This window comes from Dama dama, chromosome 22, assembly GCF_033118175.1.
Source record: "Dama dama isolate Ldn47 chromosome 22, ASM3311817v1, whole genome shotgun sequence".
Taxonomy (NCBI): Eukaryota; Metazoa; Chordata; class Mammalia; order Artiodactyla; family Cervidae; genus Dama; species Dama dama.
The window spans coordinates 59,317,703-59,336,372 of record NC_083702.1 but is presented as its reverse complement, the minus strand read 5'-3'; the positions used below and the strand labels follow the sequence as shown (position 1 = coordinate 59,336,372).

At 34.5% G+C, this 18,670-nt stretch overlaps 1 pseudogene; it reads right to left on the bottom strand.

The window, feature by feature from the left end:
• Positions 1–5,400: 5,400 nt before the first annotated feature.
• On the bottom strand, positions 5,401–17,039 carry LOC133043148 (olfactory receptor 6C3-like; annotated as a pseudogene).
• Between the last annotated feature and the right edge of the window lie 1,631 nt (positions 17,040–18,670).

Here is an 18,670-nt window from a genome sequence, read left to right as displayed (position 1 = left end):
GCTGCTGGGAGGGATTGAGGGCAGGAGGAGGAGGGGACGACAGAGGATGAGATGGCTGGATGGCATCACCGACTTGATGGGCATGAGTTTGAGTAAACTCTGAGAGCTTGTGATGGACAGGGAAGCCTGGCGTGCTGCGATTCATGGGGTCGCAAAGAGTCAGACAGGACTGAGGAACTGAACTGAGCTGAACTGAATGTCTGTCACCTAGTTTCTCGTATACTGATTGTTTCCTAGTGTAATATAGAAGAGCCAAATGTGTCAGGAAAAAGGCCATTCAGTGCATATGTTTCCAAAAGGAAAATCATTGAAGATAAATATTTATCTACATGACAGATTTCTAAATGTTGAGTCAGACTTGCACTCATCTTCTCAATCTCCTACTCATCTGAAGCCCCAGATAATGGAATAAAGAAATCCAGGTCATGTATCTGTTATGGTGGTCTGCTCTGATATTAGATAGTCAAGAGTGGAAAGGAGGCAGAGTGGACATTAAGTGTATTGGATCTGTGTCATGAGCTAAGGAAACCAAAGTGTGTCAATATCTAAAACCAAACATTATCTTCAGGAGAAAACTCTTTTTCTTCCAAATTTCTCCTATCTACATATTATTAGCATCCTCTCTTTATATATGTGTGTGTGTGTATATATTCTGATTTTTACATTATGTTTTTATTTTATCTACATTAATATTCCCTTAATAGAAGTTCTATTTTGTCAGTCTACTAGTATAGTCCATGAAAGAGCAATAAAGTCTTTATTTTGTCATCATAACTAACAGTAGCAGAAATCATTGAACCAGTTTATTTCAAAATCTGCTTCACTGACAACAGTCAAGTCTTTGACTGTGTGTATCAAAACAAACTGTGGAAAATTCTTAAACAGATGGGACTACCAAACCACCTTACCTGTCTCTTGAGAAACCTGTATGCAGGCAACAGTTAGAACCAAACATGGAACAATGGACTGGTTCCAAATTGGGGAAGGAATACATCAAGGCTGTATTTTGTCACCCTGGTTATTTCACTTCTATGCAGAGTACATCATGTGAAATGCCAGGCTGGATTGTGCACAAACTGTAATCAAGATTGCCCGGAAAAATATCAACAACCTCAAATACACAGATGATACCACTCTAATGGCAGAAAGTGAAGAGGAACTAAAGAGCCTCTTGATGAGGGTGAAAGAAAAGAGTGAAAAAACTAGTTTAAAATTCAATATTTAGGAAACTAAGATCATGGCATCCAGTTCCATCAGTTCATGGCAAATATAAGTGGAAAAAGTGGAAGCAGTGACAGATTTTCTTTCTTGGGCTCCAAAATCACTAAGGACAATGACTGCAGCCATGAAATCAAAAGATGCTTGCTCTTTGGAAGAAAAGCTATGACAATCCTAGACAACATATTTAAAAGCAGAGCTATAACTTTATCAAAAAGGTCCATATAGTCAAAGCTATAGTTGTTTTTTTTTTTTTTTTTTTTTTTTCAGTAGTCATGTATGAATGTGAGGGTTGGACCATGAGAAATGCTGAGTGCCCAAGAATTGATGCTTTCAAGTGATGGTGCTGGAGAAGACTCTTGAGAGTTCCTTGGACTGCAAGGAGATCAAACCAGTCAATCTTAAAGGAAATCAACCATGAATATTCAATGGAGTGACTGTCGGTGAATGAAGCTGCAATACTTTGGCCACCTAATGTGAAGAGCCAAGTCATTGGAAAATACTCTAATTCTGGAAAAGATTGAAAGCAAAAGGATAAAGGGGCGGCAGAGGGAGAGATGGTTAGATACCATCACTGACTCAATAGACATGAATCTGAACAATGTCTAGGAAATAGTGAAGGACAGGGAAGCCTAACATGCTGCAGTCAATGGGGTGGCAAAAAGCTGGACATGACTTAGTGACTGAATAACAACAACAATAACAAATTTCAATATAAGTCATTTTGTGAATTTTCATTGACTTGTAGCTTTTACATTCTAGTGTCAGGAGAGAAGTTTTTGCAATAGAATACTTAATTTCAAGGTGTGGGTTTGTTGATTTGTAGCATATAATTTATCGTAACATTGTGAAAATTCTCACAATTTTTTTCTCTACAAACCTGAGCTCTCTTTTCATTTACTCCTCTGTATAGCAAAAAGTAGGGCTGCTGTTGATTTAGGGAAAATTCCAACTGACGTCAATGGTGGCCAGTGCACTGGGAAAAAAATGTGATGTTCATGTTAAAATGAACCTATCCTTTTGCTAATCCTCAATGACTAGACAAAAAAGTTTAAGAGCACGTATAAGAAAAACAAGCCTTACAAGGATAATTTCTGTAGGCAAATTTATGGCAACTCAAGTGTTCGATAGATATTTAAAATTTAAAATCATTGTTCTCAATCAACAATCCTCTACAATTAACAGCTATTTATGACTCTAATCTGTAAATAATTTCTGAGATGTGAGGTGTTAACCATTCCTGATTAACACCAGTTTTTGGTAATGTAATAAAGAATATATCCAAGTCTCTAAGTCATCATTTCATAATTTCCTTACTAATGGCTCATTCACATTTTTTCTAGTCCCAAGGAACTTAGGATAACAAGCTTCATGTTCCTTTCTGTCTCTTTCTGTTTAATGAACTCTAGTGTCTTGGATAGTTCAGGGTCAAATTAGGCTTGTGGATCTTTGAAGATGAAAATCAACCTATATAATAAGCAAATGTTTGCCACTGAGCTAAATAAAATTTGGGGTTAAATAAAATAACTGGAAGTGATTTTCAGGAAGCATCCACTACTCCATAGTAAAGTATAAGTATGACTTCTTTGAGAAAATATCACCAGCATTCCCTAAATGCTACAATTTGAGAAAGCGACAATATGTAAATGTCTATTAAGCATTGAGAAATTGTTTTCCTTATTTTATCTAAATTGTGAGACATGGGTGGGAAGCTCCATAAATTCCACAATATAATTGGAAACATAAATTATCTTCTCACATTCTCTTTATGTACTGACTTTACTATTCCTAACTTTAAGACTCCTAAGAAGTCACAAGTAATGCTATGAACAAATATAAACTCAAGAGAGTTTGCACCATCAGTATTAATAAAGGTGCATACGTGCTCAGTCATGCCCAAATATTTGCAACCCTATGAACTGTAGCCCACCAGGGCCCTCTGTCCTTGGGATTTCCCAGTCAAGAATACTGGAGTGGGTTGCCATTTCCTTCTCCAGGGGATCTTTCCAACCCCAGGATCAAGAACCTGGGTCTCGAATCTCCTGCACAGGCAGGTAGATTATTTATCACTGAGCCACGTGGGAAACTCTAGAATTATTACACAGCATTCCAATTATCTGTCTTTCCCTATTAATAAAAGATCTTTTTCTTGGTGTTAGGTTTATAAGTTAGGATAGTTTGTCATAGAAGAGAACAGAATATTGTTTAAATTTTATATCTTGGGTAATAATTTTGATTTATAACAACCTTAATTTTTCTAGAATGATTTGTTCCACTGCTGACTGTGCTTGCTGACATCTAATACCATGTAAGAACTTCATCATGACTGTATTTTTAAAAAATTCATAAGAAGAGTCAATTTAGATTATTTTCAGATTATTACTTTAAGACTATTTTTGAATAGTCCTACAGTTATTTCAGAATTCTGTTTCTCTGACTCCTCTGAAAGAAGACAACTTACTTTTTCTTAATGGAAAAGGGGAGTCAAATCAAATTAGTCAGCTCAACACACAAACCCATATGATTAGGAATAATGAAGGAAAAAAATGTAATCACCTAAATCACTCTTAGGATCTGTGGGTTTCCATAGAGATATTCTATTTCTCCCTAAATGTCTGTTTGTTAACTAGTATCTATATTTGAAGATAATGTTTAACCTAAAAAGGAAAAGAAATTCTTATAAAAATATAGCGTCAGGTCTTAATTTAAATTATTTTCTGTGGGATTATTGGGGATTTGCCTTAAATCAATTCCAGAAAAATAAATGACCCAATCAAAAAATGGGCCAAAGAACTAAACAGACATTTCTCCAAAGAAGACATACAGATGGCTAACAAACACATGAAAAGATGCTCAACATCACTCATTATCAGAGAAATGCAAATCAAAACCACAATGAGGTACCATTACACGCCAGTCAGGATGGCTGCTATCCAAAAGTCTACAAGCAATAAATGCTGGAGAGGGTGCGGAGAAAAGGGAACCCTCTTACACTGTTGGTGGGAATGCAAACTAGTACAGCTGCTATGGAAAACAGTGTGGAGATTTCTTAAAAATCTGGAAATAGAACTGCCATATGACCCAGTAATCCCACTTCTGGGCATATGCACTGAGGAAACCAGATCTGAAAGAGACACGTGCACCCCAATGTTCATCGCAGCACTGTTTATAATAGCCAGGACATGGAAGCAACCTAGATGCCCATCAGCAGATGAATGGATAAGGAAGTTGTGGTACATATACACCATGGAATATTACTCAGCCATGAAAAAGAATTCATTTGAACCAGTCCTAATGAGATGGATGAAACTGGAGCTCCTTATACAGAGTGAAGTAAGCCAGAAAGATAAAGAACATTACAGCATACTAACACATATATATGGAATTTAGAAAGATGGTAACGACAATCCTATATGCAAAACAGAAAAAGAGACACAGAAATACAGAACAGACTTCTGAACTCTGTGGGAGAATGTGAGGGTGGGATATTTCAAAAGAACAGCATGTATACTATCTATGGTGAAACAGATCACCAGCCCAGGTGGGATGCATGAGACAAGTGCTCCGGCCTGGTGCACTGGGAAGACCCAGAGGAATCGGGTGGAGAGTGAGGTGGGAGCGGGGATCGGGATGGGCAATACGTGTAAATCCATGGCTGATTCATATCAATGTATGACAAAACCCACTGAAATGTTATGAAGTGATTGACCACCAACTAATGAAAAAAAAAAAAAAATGAAAATAAATAAATAAATAAAAATACAACTCTCTCTAAGTTATATGCTTTTCCCCCCACTGTGAAAATGAGGATAATATTTCATAGAATTATTGTGATGGCTAACTTAATTAAAAGTAAAATTAAATTATATAAAATTTTAAAGCATGTATTCCCACACAGTAAATACTGTTCTCCTTATTATTCCTACAAATAAAATCAATTATTACATTTGAGGAAGATGGACCCACTATAAAACAATAACGACCATTGGAGGAAACTTACTTGAGAGACAGTGCTAAGGTTTATGTTCTTATCTCATTGATCGCATTGATTCATTGCAATAACCTTATGTTACCTTTGAAAAAATGGACAATGAGAGATTAATTATTATAAACAAAAGCATACAGCTAGTTAAAGGTCAAATTGGAATTCTATACTTTTTCCTCCTGAAACTGAAGCATGTGTTACTTATCAGACATATATTCAATGAGCAGGACCAAACTCAGAGTAATTTTCTGAAAATAATAAATTAGTGTGACAAACAGGAAACATAAAAAGACTCATTCTTCAGAATCCTTGGTATATACAGGAAGGAATGGCACCCCAAAATTATTCATTATTTATTTCACCTGATGAACTGCTAAGCTAAGAATTAAGAAATCAGTGCTAATGAAAGGAAAGTTTTCACTGGCTTTAATATTACTATCTTACCTCTATTTCTACAAACGCATCACATTAAGAGGCAGAAACTATTAAAAAATATTGGTAGCTATTTCAAGTTTAGGTTAAAATATTTAGCATTTGTAAAAATACTCTGTCTCAACACATTTGCAATTATCTTCTTTCTATAGCTATTTTTCTTTGATGCATTTTGCTTTGTAGCCATGGGAGCAAAAATGGTGAAGGATAGCAAGATATCATTACTGTGGTTGTTTATGGACATGATCTTTGTATGGATTTTTAACCTGCATAAGCCACATGCTGTTTTATCACAACATATGTCCATGGCTCATTTGAAATATTCTAGTGAATCAAATGTGCCAACAGAGCCAAGAGGAAAATACTCTAAGGATTATACATATGTTATCAATATTTGTACCAATATTGAATTAGAAAACTTGGTGGACGATGTCCAAAGAGATAGAAAAGCGTAAGTAGGGCAGAAACATATGGAATAGTTGCAAAATTTTTGGAAGAGGTTTTCTGAATTCGGTAAATCAGGATTTCCCTAAAGTATAGACATTTATTGATCTTGCTGACTGAAATATTGGGATGAATGAATCTCATGTGTAAACACTACATTTCCTTTCTTGTGTAATAAAATGTCCCCATAAAGTGGCTCACTAAGCTATTAAGTATAAAATAAAGTATTCAAAAGATTAAATAGAGAACAATGAAAAGTAGAATGAGATACAGTATCATGCTCAGTGAATTCCCATAGAAGGCATGAGAAAAGTTAGATTAAATAAATTTTAAAGTCTTCAATATGTTCCAAGAATTTTCACAGGTCATTTTACTTAATAATGGTGCTAATTGTTGAGAACTATCTACTTTCCAGAGGCCTCTTTTCATTTGACTGGTGGGCTTGGTTCTGGTAATTAACAAAACCGTAATACCTAGGAAATCTGCAAACATTTACAATTCAGATTCCTTTAATCTAATTTTAGAAATGACCAAAAATCTCCACATCTGTTGACTCAATCACTACTATTCATTCAACAAACATTGAGAAACTGCTGTCTTAGACACTATAGGAACACTGTAGACACAATAGACTCAAAATAGATATGAACCCAGCTTTTCTCAGCTTGCTGAGGAATCTCCAAACACAAATCTGAGGACAGACATCTTCAGAAAAGATTGGAGAAGCCCCCAGAGTCTCTAGGTGGACTGAGCAGTGATGGTTTTGCCTGAACAAATCCAGCTTTAAAAGACTGGGAGAGGTGGCTGTTTCATCAAATGTGTACATAACAACACCAATTTACAAGGGACATAAAGAAGAGAAAATGATGCAAATAAAATGAATCTCAAAAAATAGACCCTAAATAAATGTAGGTTTATGAATACTTGACAAAGATTTCAAAGTAATTATCATAGACATGAGTATTAAGTTCCGGAAAGTGGCAGTGTTTTAGTTATATTATATTTATTTTTAATTATTTGATTATAAATATAATTTACTATGCATTTTTATAGAATTCACATATAACTTCTATAAAAATGCATAATATCATGATCAATATTTACCTTCAATATATATATTGAATTTCACAAAATAAAAACCTCTACTTTAAAAGTCCAATGCACGAATAGATATTATCTCTTTGGACTGAATTTCGTGTACTATCACACAGAATATATAGCTTCTCTAAACCACAGGAAACTAACAGTTTTCACCTAGAAAATACATAGGAAATTAAACTCTACATTTGAAGTACAGTGTGGCACTTCATAGGATCTTTTCAGGGACTGATTAACAGAATTAAAATGATCTTTTCACAACACACTTTGTCTTAGAGAAATACATTTCAATCTACAAAAATTCTGTAGGAGAAGTAACTTCATATATTTGGAAATGTCAATAAGCAATGCACTGGAAAATCTTAGCTTGGAAGTGAACGTAACAGATTAGGAAATATAATAACTGTCATGTGGCAGCTTAACAGGCTATAAAGAGCAGAGGTAGTTATTAATGAATAGATGGTTAGGAATTTCAGGATTTAACCTAATTGTTCTTTAAAGTGTCCTTTATTTTTGACCCCAAAAAAATTTATTGGCAGAAAAGACTGCTTTATAGACCATGTCTTTGGTTTTGTTTTTTGTTTTTGTTTTTTTTTTTCTTTCTTTTTCTTTTTTTCCTTTATTTATTTATTTATTTTTTTCAGTGGGTTTTGTCATACATTGATATGAATCAGCCATAGATTAACACGTATTCCCCATCCTGACCCCCCTCCCACATCCCTCTCCACCCAATTCCTCTGGGTCTTCCCAGTGCACCAGGCCGGAGCACTTGTCTCATGCATCCCACCTGGGCTGGTGATCTGTTTCACCATAGATAATATACATGCTGTTCTTTCAAAACATCCCACCCTCACCTTCTCCCACAGAGTTCAAAAGTCTGTTCTGTACTTCTGTGTCTCTTTTTCTGTTTTGCATATAGGGTTGTCGTTACCATCTTTCTAAATTCCATATATATGTGTTAGTATGCTGTAATGTTCTTTATCTTTCTGGCTTACTTCACTCTGTATAATGGGCTCCAGTTTCATCCATCCCATTAGGACTGGTTCAAATGAATTCTTTTTAATGGCTGAGTAATATTCCATGGTGTATATGTACCACAACTTCCTTATCCATTCATCTGCTGATGGGCATCTAGGTTACTTCCATAACCTGGCTATTATAAACAGTGCTGCGATGAACACTGGGGTGCACGTGTCTCTTTCAGATCTGGTTTCCTCAGTGCATATGCCCAGAAGTGGGATTACTGGGTCATATGGCAGTTCTATTTCCAGATTTTTAAGAAATCTCCACACTGTTTTCCATAGCGGCTGTACTAGTTTGCATTCCCACCAACAGTGTAAGAGGGTTCCCTTTTCTCCGCACCCTCTCCAGCATTTATTGCTTGTAGACTTTTGGATAGCAGCCATCCTGACTGGCGTGTAATGGTACCTCATTGTGGTTTTGATTTGCATTTCTCTGATAATGAGTGATGTTGAGCATCTTTTCATGTGTTTGTTAGCCATCTGTATGTCTTCTTTGGAGAAATGTCTGTTTAGTTCTTTGGCCCATTTTTTGATTGGGTCATTTATTTTTCTGGAATTGAGCTTCAAGAGTTGCTTGTATATTTTTGAGATTAATCCTTTGTCTGTTTCTTCATTTGCTATTATTTTCTCCCAATCTGAGGGCTGTCTTTTCACCTTACTTATAGTTTCCTTTGTAGTGCAAAAGCTTTTAAGTTTCATTAGGTCCCATTTGTTTAGTTTTGCTTTTATTTCCAATATTCTGGGAGGTGGGTCATAGAGGATCTTGCTGTGATTTATGTCGGAGAGTGTTTTGCCTATGTTCTCCTCTAGGAGTTTTATAGTTTCTGGTCTTACATTTAGATCTTTAATCCATTTTGAGTTTATTTTTGTGTATGGTGTTAGAAAGTGATCTAGTTTCATTCTTTTACAAGTGGTTGACCAGTTTTCCCAGCACCACTTGTTAAAGAGGTTGTCTTTTTTCCATTGTATATCCTTGCCTCCTTTGTCAAAGATAAGGTGCCCATAGGTTCGTGGATTTATCTCTGGGCTTTCTATTCTGTTCCATTGATCTATATTTCTGTCTTTGTGCCAGTACCATACTGTCTTGATGACTGTGGCTTTGTAATATAGTCTGAAGTCAGGCAGGTTGATTCCTCCAGTTCCATTCTTCTTTCTCAAGATTACTTTGGCTATTCGAGGTTCTTTGTATTTCCATACAAATTGTGAAATTCTTTGGTCTAGTTCTGTGAAAAATACTGTTGGTAGCTTGATAGGGATTGCATTGAATCTATAGATTGCTTTGGGTAGAATAGCCATTTTGACAATATTAATTCTTCCAATCCATGAACACGGTATGTTTCTCCATCTGTTTGTGTCCTCTTTGGTTTCTGTAATACACCACATTAACAAATTGAAAGATAAAAACCATATGATTATCTCAATAGATGCAGAGAAAGCCTTTGACAAAATTCAACACCCATTTATGGTTAAAACTCTCCAGAAAGCAGGAATAGAAGGAACATACCTCAACATAATAAAAGCTATATATGACAAACCCACAGCAAGTATCACCCTCAATGGTGAAAAATTGAAAGCATTTCCCCTGAAATCAGGAACAAGACAAGGGTGCCCACTCTCACCGCTACTATTCAACATAGTGTTGGAAGTTTTGGCCACAGCAATCAGAGCAGAAAAAGAAGTAAAAGGAATCCAGATAGGAAAAGAAGAAGCGAAACTCTCGCTGTTTGCAGATGACATGATCCTCTACATAGAAAACCCTAAAGACTCTTCCAGAAAATTACTAGAGCTAATCAATGAATATAGTAAAGTTGCAGGTTATAAAATTAACACACAAAAATCCTTTGCATTCCTATACACTAACAATGAAAAAACAGAAAGAGAAATTAAGGAAACAATACCATTCACCATTGCAACAAAAAGAATAAGATACTTAGGAGTATATCTACCTAAAGAAACAAAAGACCTATACATAGAAAACTATAAAACACTGATGATAGACCATGTCTTTGAAGACTTGTTTCACTTGCTGGTTTCTCAGGGTATAGATGAAGGGGTTCAGCATGGGGGCCACAGAGGTATTGAGAATAGCTACTCCTTTTGTCAATGACGCCTTTTCTTTGGCCGAGTGATTAGCATACATGAATATGCAGCTTCCATAGGAGATGGAGATGACAATCGTGTGAGAGGAACAAGTGGAGAAGGCCTTTTCCCTCTGACTGGCAGATGGGATTCTCAGAATACTCCTGATAATGTACATATAAGACAAAATCACTAGGACCAAAGTGAATAGCAAGGTAACCAAAGCAAAGTATAAACCAATTATTTCTAGGAACCATGTATCTGAACAAGACAATTGTAAAAGGGGGAAATAGTCACACAAAAAATGATCAATGACATTGGGAGCACACTAATCCAGCTGGAGGAGAAGCGTAAGGGGCAGGAAAACGGTCAGAAACCCACCCAGCCAAGTGCAGAGCACAAGCAGGCTGCAGAGTCTCCTGCTCATGATGGTTGTGTAATGCAGGGGCCTGCAGATGGCAACATACGACAATGGCAATTAGAGTGTAAAATTCAGTCACCCGCCCATGAAAATAGAGAAAAATAGTTGGGCTGCACAATTGTAAGAAATGGTCTTGTCCCTGGTGATAATTGCACCCAGAAATCTAGGGATGCACACAGCAGTAAAGGAGATTTCTAAGAAAGAGAAATTTTGGAGGAAAAAATACATGGGCGTCTGGAGATGGGAGTCCACCCAGGTTAGGGTGGTGGTAGTCAGGCTTCCAGCGACACTTAATACATATGTGATAGATAAAAAGAGGAAAATCACAATCTGAAGGTCAGGATCATCAGAAAGGCCTAGAAGGACAAACTCTGTGATCACGGTGTGGTTCACTTTTCTCTCTTTTTTTCTGTTTTTTTTCTTCTTTTAAACATACTTAGGTCGAAAGCACATTAAAGGGAAGAGATGAAAGAGATAACTCATTGTGACCAATATCATCATCATTAATGCAGTTCTAAAACATTCTCTAAAATTCATGTCAATGGTATCTTATTTTGATTATCTTATTTGCATCATTACTTAAAACATATTTGTGAATCCTGCTTCACATACTAATTCTCTGATTCTAAATCTAGCTGATGATAGGAAATCTTCATACAGTAAGTTGCATTATAGAGAGATGATAAGTGAAATAAATCAATGCTTTTTTGCTTTGTCCAATTAAATCACTGTAATTTTGTTGGAATAATCCTATAAAATATATGTTTTTCTTTTTTTCTGTCATGTATTTATTAGAAGATACTACTACCTAAAACAGAAATGGATGATCTCGCTTCCTTCACAAGATCAAAATGAAACTTAGAAAACTAAAAAAACTTAAAAAACTAAAAGTAACAACCCAATACTTTTATGATATAAGTAATGTTTACTTAGCAAATAAAATAAATGTTTAATGATGAAATAATTTAATTACTAATTTTATTTTATTAGTATTTATGAATGTAATTATCAAGATAATATGAGAACACTGTATATGTTTTACATATGTATTTACAATAAATAGAATAAATAACCTAATTATTTTATTTAATAGTGGACATATTCACTTATTTAATGATTTGTCTTATAATTCCATTGAAATCATTAATATTTGGCATCTACTATGATTTTGTAGGAATGTACATATGGAAACAGTTTTATGTTTTAGCTTAAAACGATATGCAGTATTTATATACTCTTCATTTTGCACTAAAACACAAGTTGAAAAGTAATTTCTTGCCTCAGATCTTAGCAGTACTGTTACCCATATTTTAGCCCAGTGCATTTTCTGCTTGAACGTCGTCTCTTAGCTCTTAAGCTTTATGAAAAAATGTTTTATTCCCTTGCAGTTCTGCTCCACATTTTTCATTTGCATGAGATGACTGATTCAAAGGGATATTCCAGATATGTATAGCAAAGCCTCACCTATGCATTCACACCTCTCCAGTTAATTCCCAGCTCTGCTGCATACATCTTTCTGTGTATTAGGTTTGCTAAAAACCGTGAAATCTCCCTTCTCCTTATTTCATATATTCATACTTCTGCTATGAAAAATAGAATGCAAAATAATTGCTTCTCTGCTAGACACTACCAAATGTCACACTAACCAAATTGGAGTTTTCTCTCTGTTTTATGATGATTCACGAGAATAAAAATATTCAGAAACCTTAAGAAAATATAGAAATATACTATCCTCTTCAGTAACATTGATCTAGAAATTTAAGGGAGAAATATTTACAGAAAGAATGGCAAGGGATATTGCAACATTTAGTTTTACAAGTATTTATTCTGGTGTCTCTAGGATTAGGATCTGGGGTCCCTCTGGTTGCACTAAAAGCCAAATACTCAAATCTAGTTGTTTTGACCTATGAAGAAAGACATGTATTGATCTCCTAGGAACGAAGCAAAGTCCAGGCTACATCTGTGTTCTGCTGTGGACCATGGGGGATTTCTGGAAGGTCCCCTTGGCGTTCCCAGTAACCTCCTGACTCTCCTCTACAGCAATGTCCCTTGAGAATGGTTATGTTCATCCTACAGAAGCCCTCAATGATGACATCTACAAAGCAATCACTTTCATTAATCACAGTTATTTATTTCATGAGTAATAAAATAGATGTAAAACCTTACAAAATATACTCAATCTACTTTATTTTTAATCTTTATACATGAACATTTTCTACATATACAAATTTTTTGCTTATCCTTTGACTTTATTATTTTTGGAACTTCACAAAACAAGGTTATTTCACATTTCTAAGTTATATGATAACTATTATAATGCACATAATGTCCTCATCGTTTTTAAAAATTGCTGTTACGTAGGTTAACTGAATAACCTACGATATCCTCACTATCGATAGCAATACTTAATTGCAGTGTCAATTTTGTTTATCTTATTTTTCATCTTAGCCTTTGCATGTCTTTATCATGTCTGACATACTAGTGAGAAATATCACAAAATACAAATACTTTGTTTCTTTCAGGTTCTAGTCAGTGAATTATTGTTCCTTATTTCCTTTGTTGTTGTTTTCATTTTTCCCCAATACTTTGATAGTGAAAATTATATGTAATCAGGTAATAATATGCCATACATTGCTATATAATTATTAATATATACATAACACATATCATAGAATAGCTACTTTATATTAAGTACATTTATATATTTCAATGAAATAACTTTATTTAACATAAAGAATACAATAATGAATTTATATAATAAAATAATAATAGAGTCACTAATGCAGAACTAGATCACTGCTGGGGGGAAGTCTGCATGAGAATTATTTACTGGAAGAGAGGCATTAGGACAGAGTACAAAGGAAAATAGAAGAAAATGATAGCATAACATATCTGTGACAGGACATGTACTGTTTTTATTTAACTCAGGAAAGGAGCATTTTGGCAGATGTGTCTCTAGATCCCAAGGACTGATACCTTTGTCCACTTCATCTTTGTTTCAACTCTATTGAGACACAATTGACATATAACATTGTGTAAGTTTAAAATGTACATGTTGATTTTATTTATTTTTATGTTAATTTTATACACATATACTGTGAAGTGATTATCACAGTGGGTTAGTAAACATATCTATCACTCACATAGTTCCTATTTACTTTTTTTGTGGTGAGAGAATTTAAGATTACTCTCTCAGCAATTTTCAATTATATAACACAGTATTCTGATATCAGCTTTGTGGTGATAGCGATATGATGAATGCCTTTACCCTAAGAGCCCAGTTAACAAGCAGCAAGGTGACTAGATTAAACCCTCATCTTCATGATAGAGGCTTAATCCAGGTTTAGATCTGGGTTGTTTTTTTTTCTTTTGCAATGATACTTCAAAAATATGTTGAATTGATTTTTTTTCATCTTTAATATCCATTGTTGATCAATGGCTGGAGCCATTATTTTTTGTGGTACAAAATGGCTCTATTATTTTTAATCTGCTTTCCAGTAAGAATTTTGTGCCATAATATTGCTAACACTTTATACATTTTTCCCGTTTCTTGACAGTCAGGGATGATAGTTTGAAGTTATCTGTTTTTATTGATTAATGTTAACACTATAAAATTAAGCAAACACAAGTTTCTTGTTTGTTGTGTTTTTTCAAATCAGTCTCTTATGTTGGCTATTATAGCTCACAACCTCGTGCAATTACACAACTTTTCTGAGCATCAATTTACATATTTGTAAAAATAAGTAGTGTCTAATCTGCCAATTAGTTCTGAAGTTTAAATAATTATTTTTTAAAATATGTGAAAACAAATATTTAGAGAATCACCATTACTCTTACACTACCTGGAGTTTTATAGGAATACTATAAATAATACATATTTCTTGTAGAGAGCATTTATTCTTTTAGTTCATATGCTGAACTAGGTATGTCAATTTATGCCTGGAATGAAGAATTGTTCAGTATACAAAAATCAATCAATGTGAGACACTACTTTAACAGAACAAAGGATAAAAATCACATGAGTATCTCAATATATGTAGGAAAAGCATTTGGCAAAATTCAAAAAGCTTTCAAGATAAAATCTCTCAACAAACTAGTAGTAGAAGTTACCTCAACACAACAAAGAGCATATATGAAAAGCCCACAGCTAGTATTATCTGTTGTTGTTCAGTTGCTAAGTTGTATCCAACTGTATGTGACCCCATGGAATGTAGCATTCCAGGATCCTGTCCTTCACCATCTTCCAGAGTTCACTCAGATTTATGTCCATTGAGCTGGTGATGCTATCTGACTATCTCATTCCTTTGCTGCCACCTTCTCCTTTTGCCTTCAAGCTTTCCCAGCATCAGGGTCTTTCCAATGAGCTGTCTCTTAGCATCAGGTGGCCAAAGTATTGGAGCTTCAGCTTCAGCGTCAGTATTTCCAGTGAATATTGAGGGTTGATTTTCTTTAGGATTAACTGGTTTGATCTCCCTGTAGTACAAAGGACTCTTAAGAGTCTTCTCCAGCATCACAGTTCAAAGTCACCAATTTTATGGGGCTCAGTCTTTATGATCCAACTCTCACATCCACACATGACTACTGGAAAGACCGTAGCTTTGATGATACAGACCTTAGTTGGCAAAGTGATGTCTGTGCTTTTTAATACACTGAGTTTGTCATAGCTTTTCTTCCAAAGAACAAGTGTCTTTTATTTACATGGCTGCAGTCACCATACACAGCCAAAAAAATTTTGGAGCCCGGGAAAAGAAAACCTGTCACTGTTTCTACTTTTTTCCCCATCTATTTGCCATGAAGTGATGGTACTGGATGCCATGCTGTTAGCTTTTGGAATGTTGAGTTTTAAGCCAGCTTTTTCACTCTCCTTTTTCACCCTCATCAAAAAGATGAAACACTATACTCAAAAGTTAAAAACTGAAAGCTTTTTTTTTCTAAAATTAGAAACAAGCAAGGAGGCCCTAATATTCAATATAGTACAGAAAGTACTAGTCAGGATAATTGGACAAAACTGATCAATCAATAAACCAGTCATCTCTATTGCAGGTGACATGATTTATAATAGAAAACTCCACACATTTTGTTAAAAAGTTTTAAAGTTGCAGAAGATAGAATCAGCATTAAAAATTTAAGTTGCATTTTTATACTATTAATAACCTATCTGAAAAAGAAATTAAGTAAAAAATGAAAGTTGCAATAGTACCAAAAGGAATAAGATACTTAGGAATAAACTTAACTAAAGGGGTAGAAGATACATACACTGAAAAATGCAAAACTTTGATGAAACTAAAGACATAAACACATGGGAAAACATTCAGTACTCATGGATTAGGAAACTTATGTGTATGTCCTGCTCCCCAACAAAATCGACAGATTCAGTGCAATCCTGTCAAATACCAATGGAATTATTTTTTTACAGAAATAAAAAAAAAATATTCTAAAATTTATAAGGAATCACAAAAGACCATGAATAGTCAAACAAATCTTAAGAATAAAAACTAAAGCTGGCTTTCAGATTTCAAAATATATTGAAAGCTATGATAATTAAATTGATGGAGTACTAGCATAATAGCCATCTTAACCAATTACACAGCATGGGGAGCCCAGTAAGCACTCAGGCACACACAGTCAAATGATCTTTGAAAAGGGTGCCAAAAACCCATGGAGGGGAAAAGACAATCTATTCAAAGAGTCGTTATGGGAAAATTGGGCATCTACAAGCAAAAGAAGGAAATTCTACCCTTACCTTTCACTGCACACAAAATCAACTCAAAACAGATTAAAGCTTAAACATAAGACATAAAGTTTTAAAACTCTTTAGAAGAAACCATAGGGGAAAAGCTGCATGATATTGGACTGGGCAATGATTTAATGGATATGACCCCAGGTGCATAGGCAACAAAAGTAGATAGAACAGTGGGATTACATCAAAATGAAAAGCACTTTCACCACCAAAGAAAGAGTCAACAAATAGTAAAGAAACAACCTATAGGATAGAAAAGAATATTACAAACACTGTATCCAATAAGGGGTTAATGTCTAAAATATGTACGAAAGTCTTACAACTCAGTAGAACAAAACCAGGACAAACCCCCAAAACCTAATAGCTTAATTAATAAAAGGACTGAAGACTCAAGTATACATTTTTCCAAAGAAGACAAACAAGTATAAGGAGATAAATGGCCAACAGATATATGCTAGATGCTTAATGCCACTAATGTTCAGAGAAAGGAAGATCAAAAGGACAATGTTAAATCACCTCACACCTATCAGGATGGCTGTTATCAAAATGATAAAAGACAAGTGTTGAAGACGGTGTGGAGAATTTAGAATCCAGATCCATTGTCGGTGGGAATGCACATTGTGCAGCCACTATGAGAAACAGCACAGATTTTCTTCAAAAATTAAAAACAGAACCACCATGTTATCTTGCAACACCATCTCCAGATATGTATTTAAAATAATTGAAATCAGGGTATCTAAGTGGTAGCATTTTCATGTTCCCTGCAGCAGTATTCACAATTGTTAAGACATGGAAACAACCTACATGTCTAGGGAAGGATGGATGGACACAGAAAATACAGTAAATGCACTTAATGGAATAGTATTGGTCTATTACTCAGCCCTAAAAAAGGAACAATATCCCAATATATAGAACAGAATGGATGAAGTGTGAGGTTCTTATGCTAAGTATAATAAGCCAGTCATAAAATGTTAAAAACCACATGAATTCACTTAGGTGATAAACCTCAAATTCTCAAACTCATAGATTCAGATAGTGGAATGGTGCTTGCCAGGGGGTAGAGGGAGAGGGAAATGTGGATATTGCTAATCAATTGACATAAAATTTGTGATAGTTAACACTGTATTGTGTTTTAAATGATTAAGTGGATGAATCTCATATTAAGAGTTCTTATCACCTCAAAAGTATAATCTGTATATATCTGTAATGGCTAGATATGCAGGATAATGTTAATAATCATTATTATAATTTATTGATAGCTAATTATGTTATATGCTTTGCAAATTCATTTTCATTTCTACAGTAAGTTATGTAGACCTGGCTTACCTGAACTTACACCTGACTCACTGATGGGGAAATATGTGCTTAGAGGTTGTAGAGGCCTAAAGTCTGTCAGATATTCACCTTATATAATATACAAATAGTGTTTGAGAGAGGATAGAAAGAAATGGAGAACCCACTATTAACTTACCTTTAACATTTGAATCCCCTTCAATTTTCCATCACTCCCATCCTCACCTCTCCCTTTTTTTTTTTTTAAAGAAAACCTGCGGTATATCTCTCAAGTGTGTATATCTCTTAATGATTATGAGAATGTTGTACCACTAATTAGGTTTATATTTTCTATTACTAAAATGTGGTTTATATAAATGAGGGGTTTTTGGTATCTGTAGTCACTTCACCTACACACATACACCCACCTTTCCAAATACTTTAGGCACCTATTAAGACCTTAATAAGTGGAAAAGTATTTTAGCACATGAAATCATAATTTTCTATAAAGAGGGGAGATTTTGTTTTGTTATCAAGATTTTAGCTTCTACAAAACTTAAGTGATTTTGTCATAAAATAATTTAAGGTATAAATAAACAAATAAATATTTTAGAGATTAAATAATTTAGATATATACCCTGTCTCAAACTAGTCCTGAACTTCAGAAGGAGCTGTGTATATATTTCAGCCAGATCAGAAAATGGAGCTTACTTTCTGTGGAATTGGAGAAAGTGAACTTAATCCACATATCTAAAATGGCTATTTCTTTACCATATTCTACTACATATGTATGTGTTTACTGACATCTATTGAGTTACTATGGGATTTGGAAATAAATAGTGATATATCTATCATTATATTGAAAAAATTACATATTGTTAAAAGTCTATGTTTTGAATTAATGAAGAAATTATTCAGTTCAGTTCAATTGCTCAGTTGTGTCTGACTCTTTGCAACCC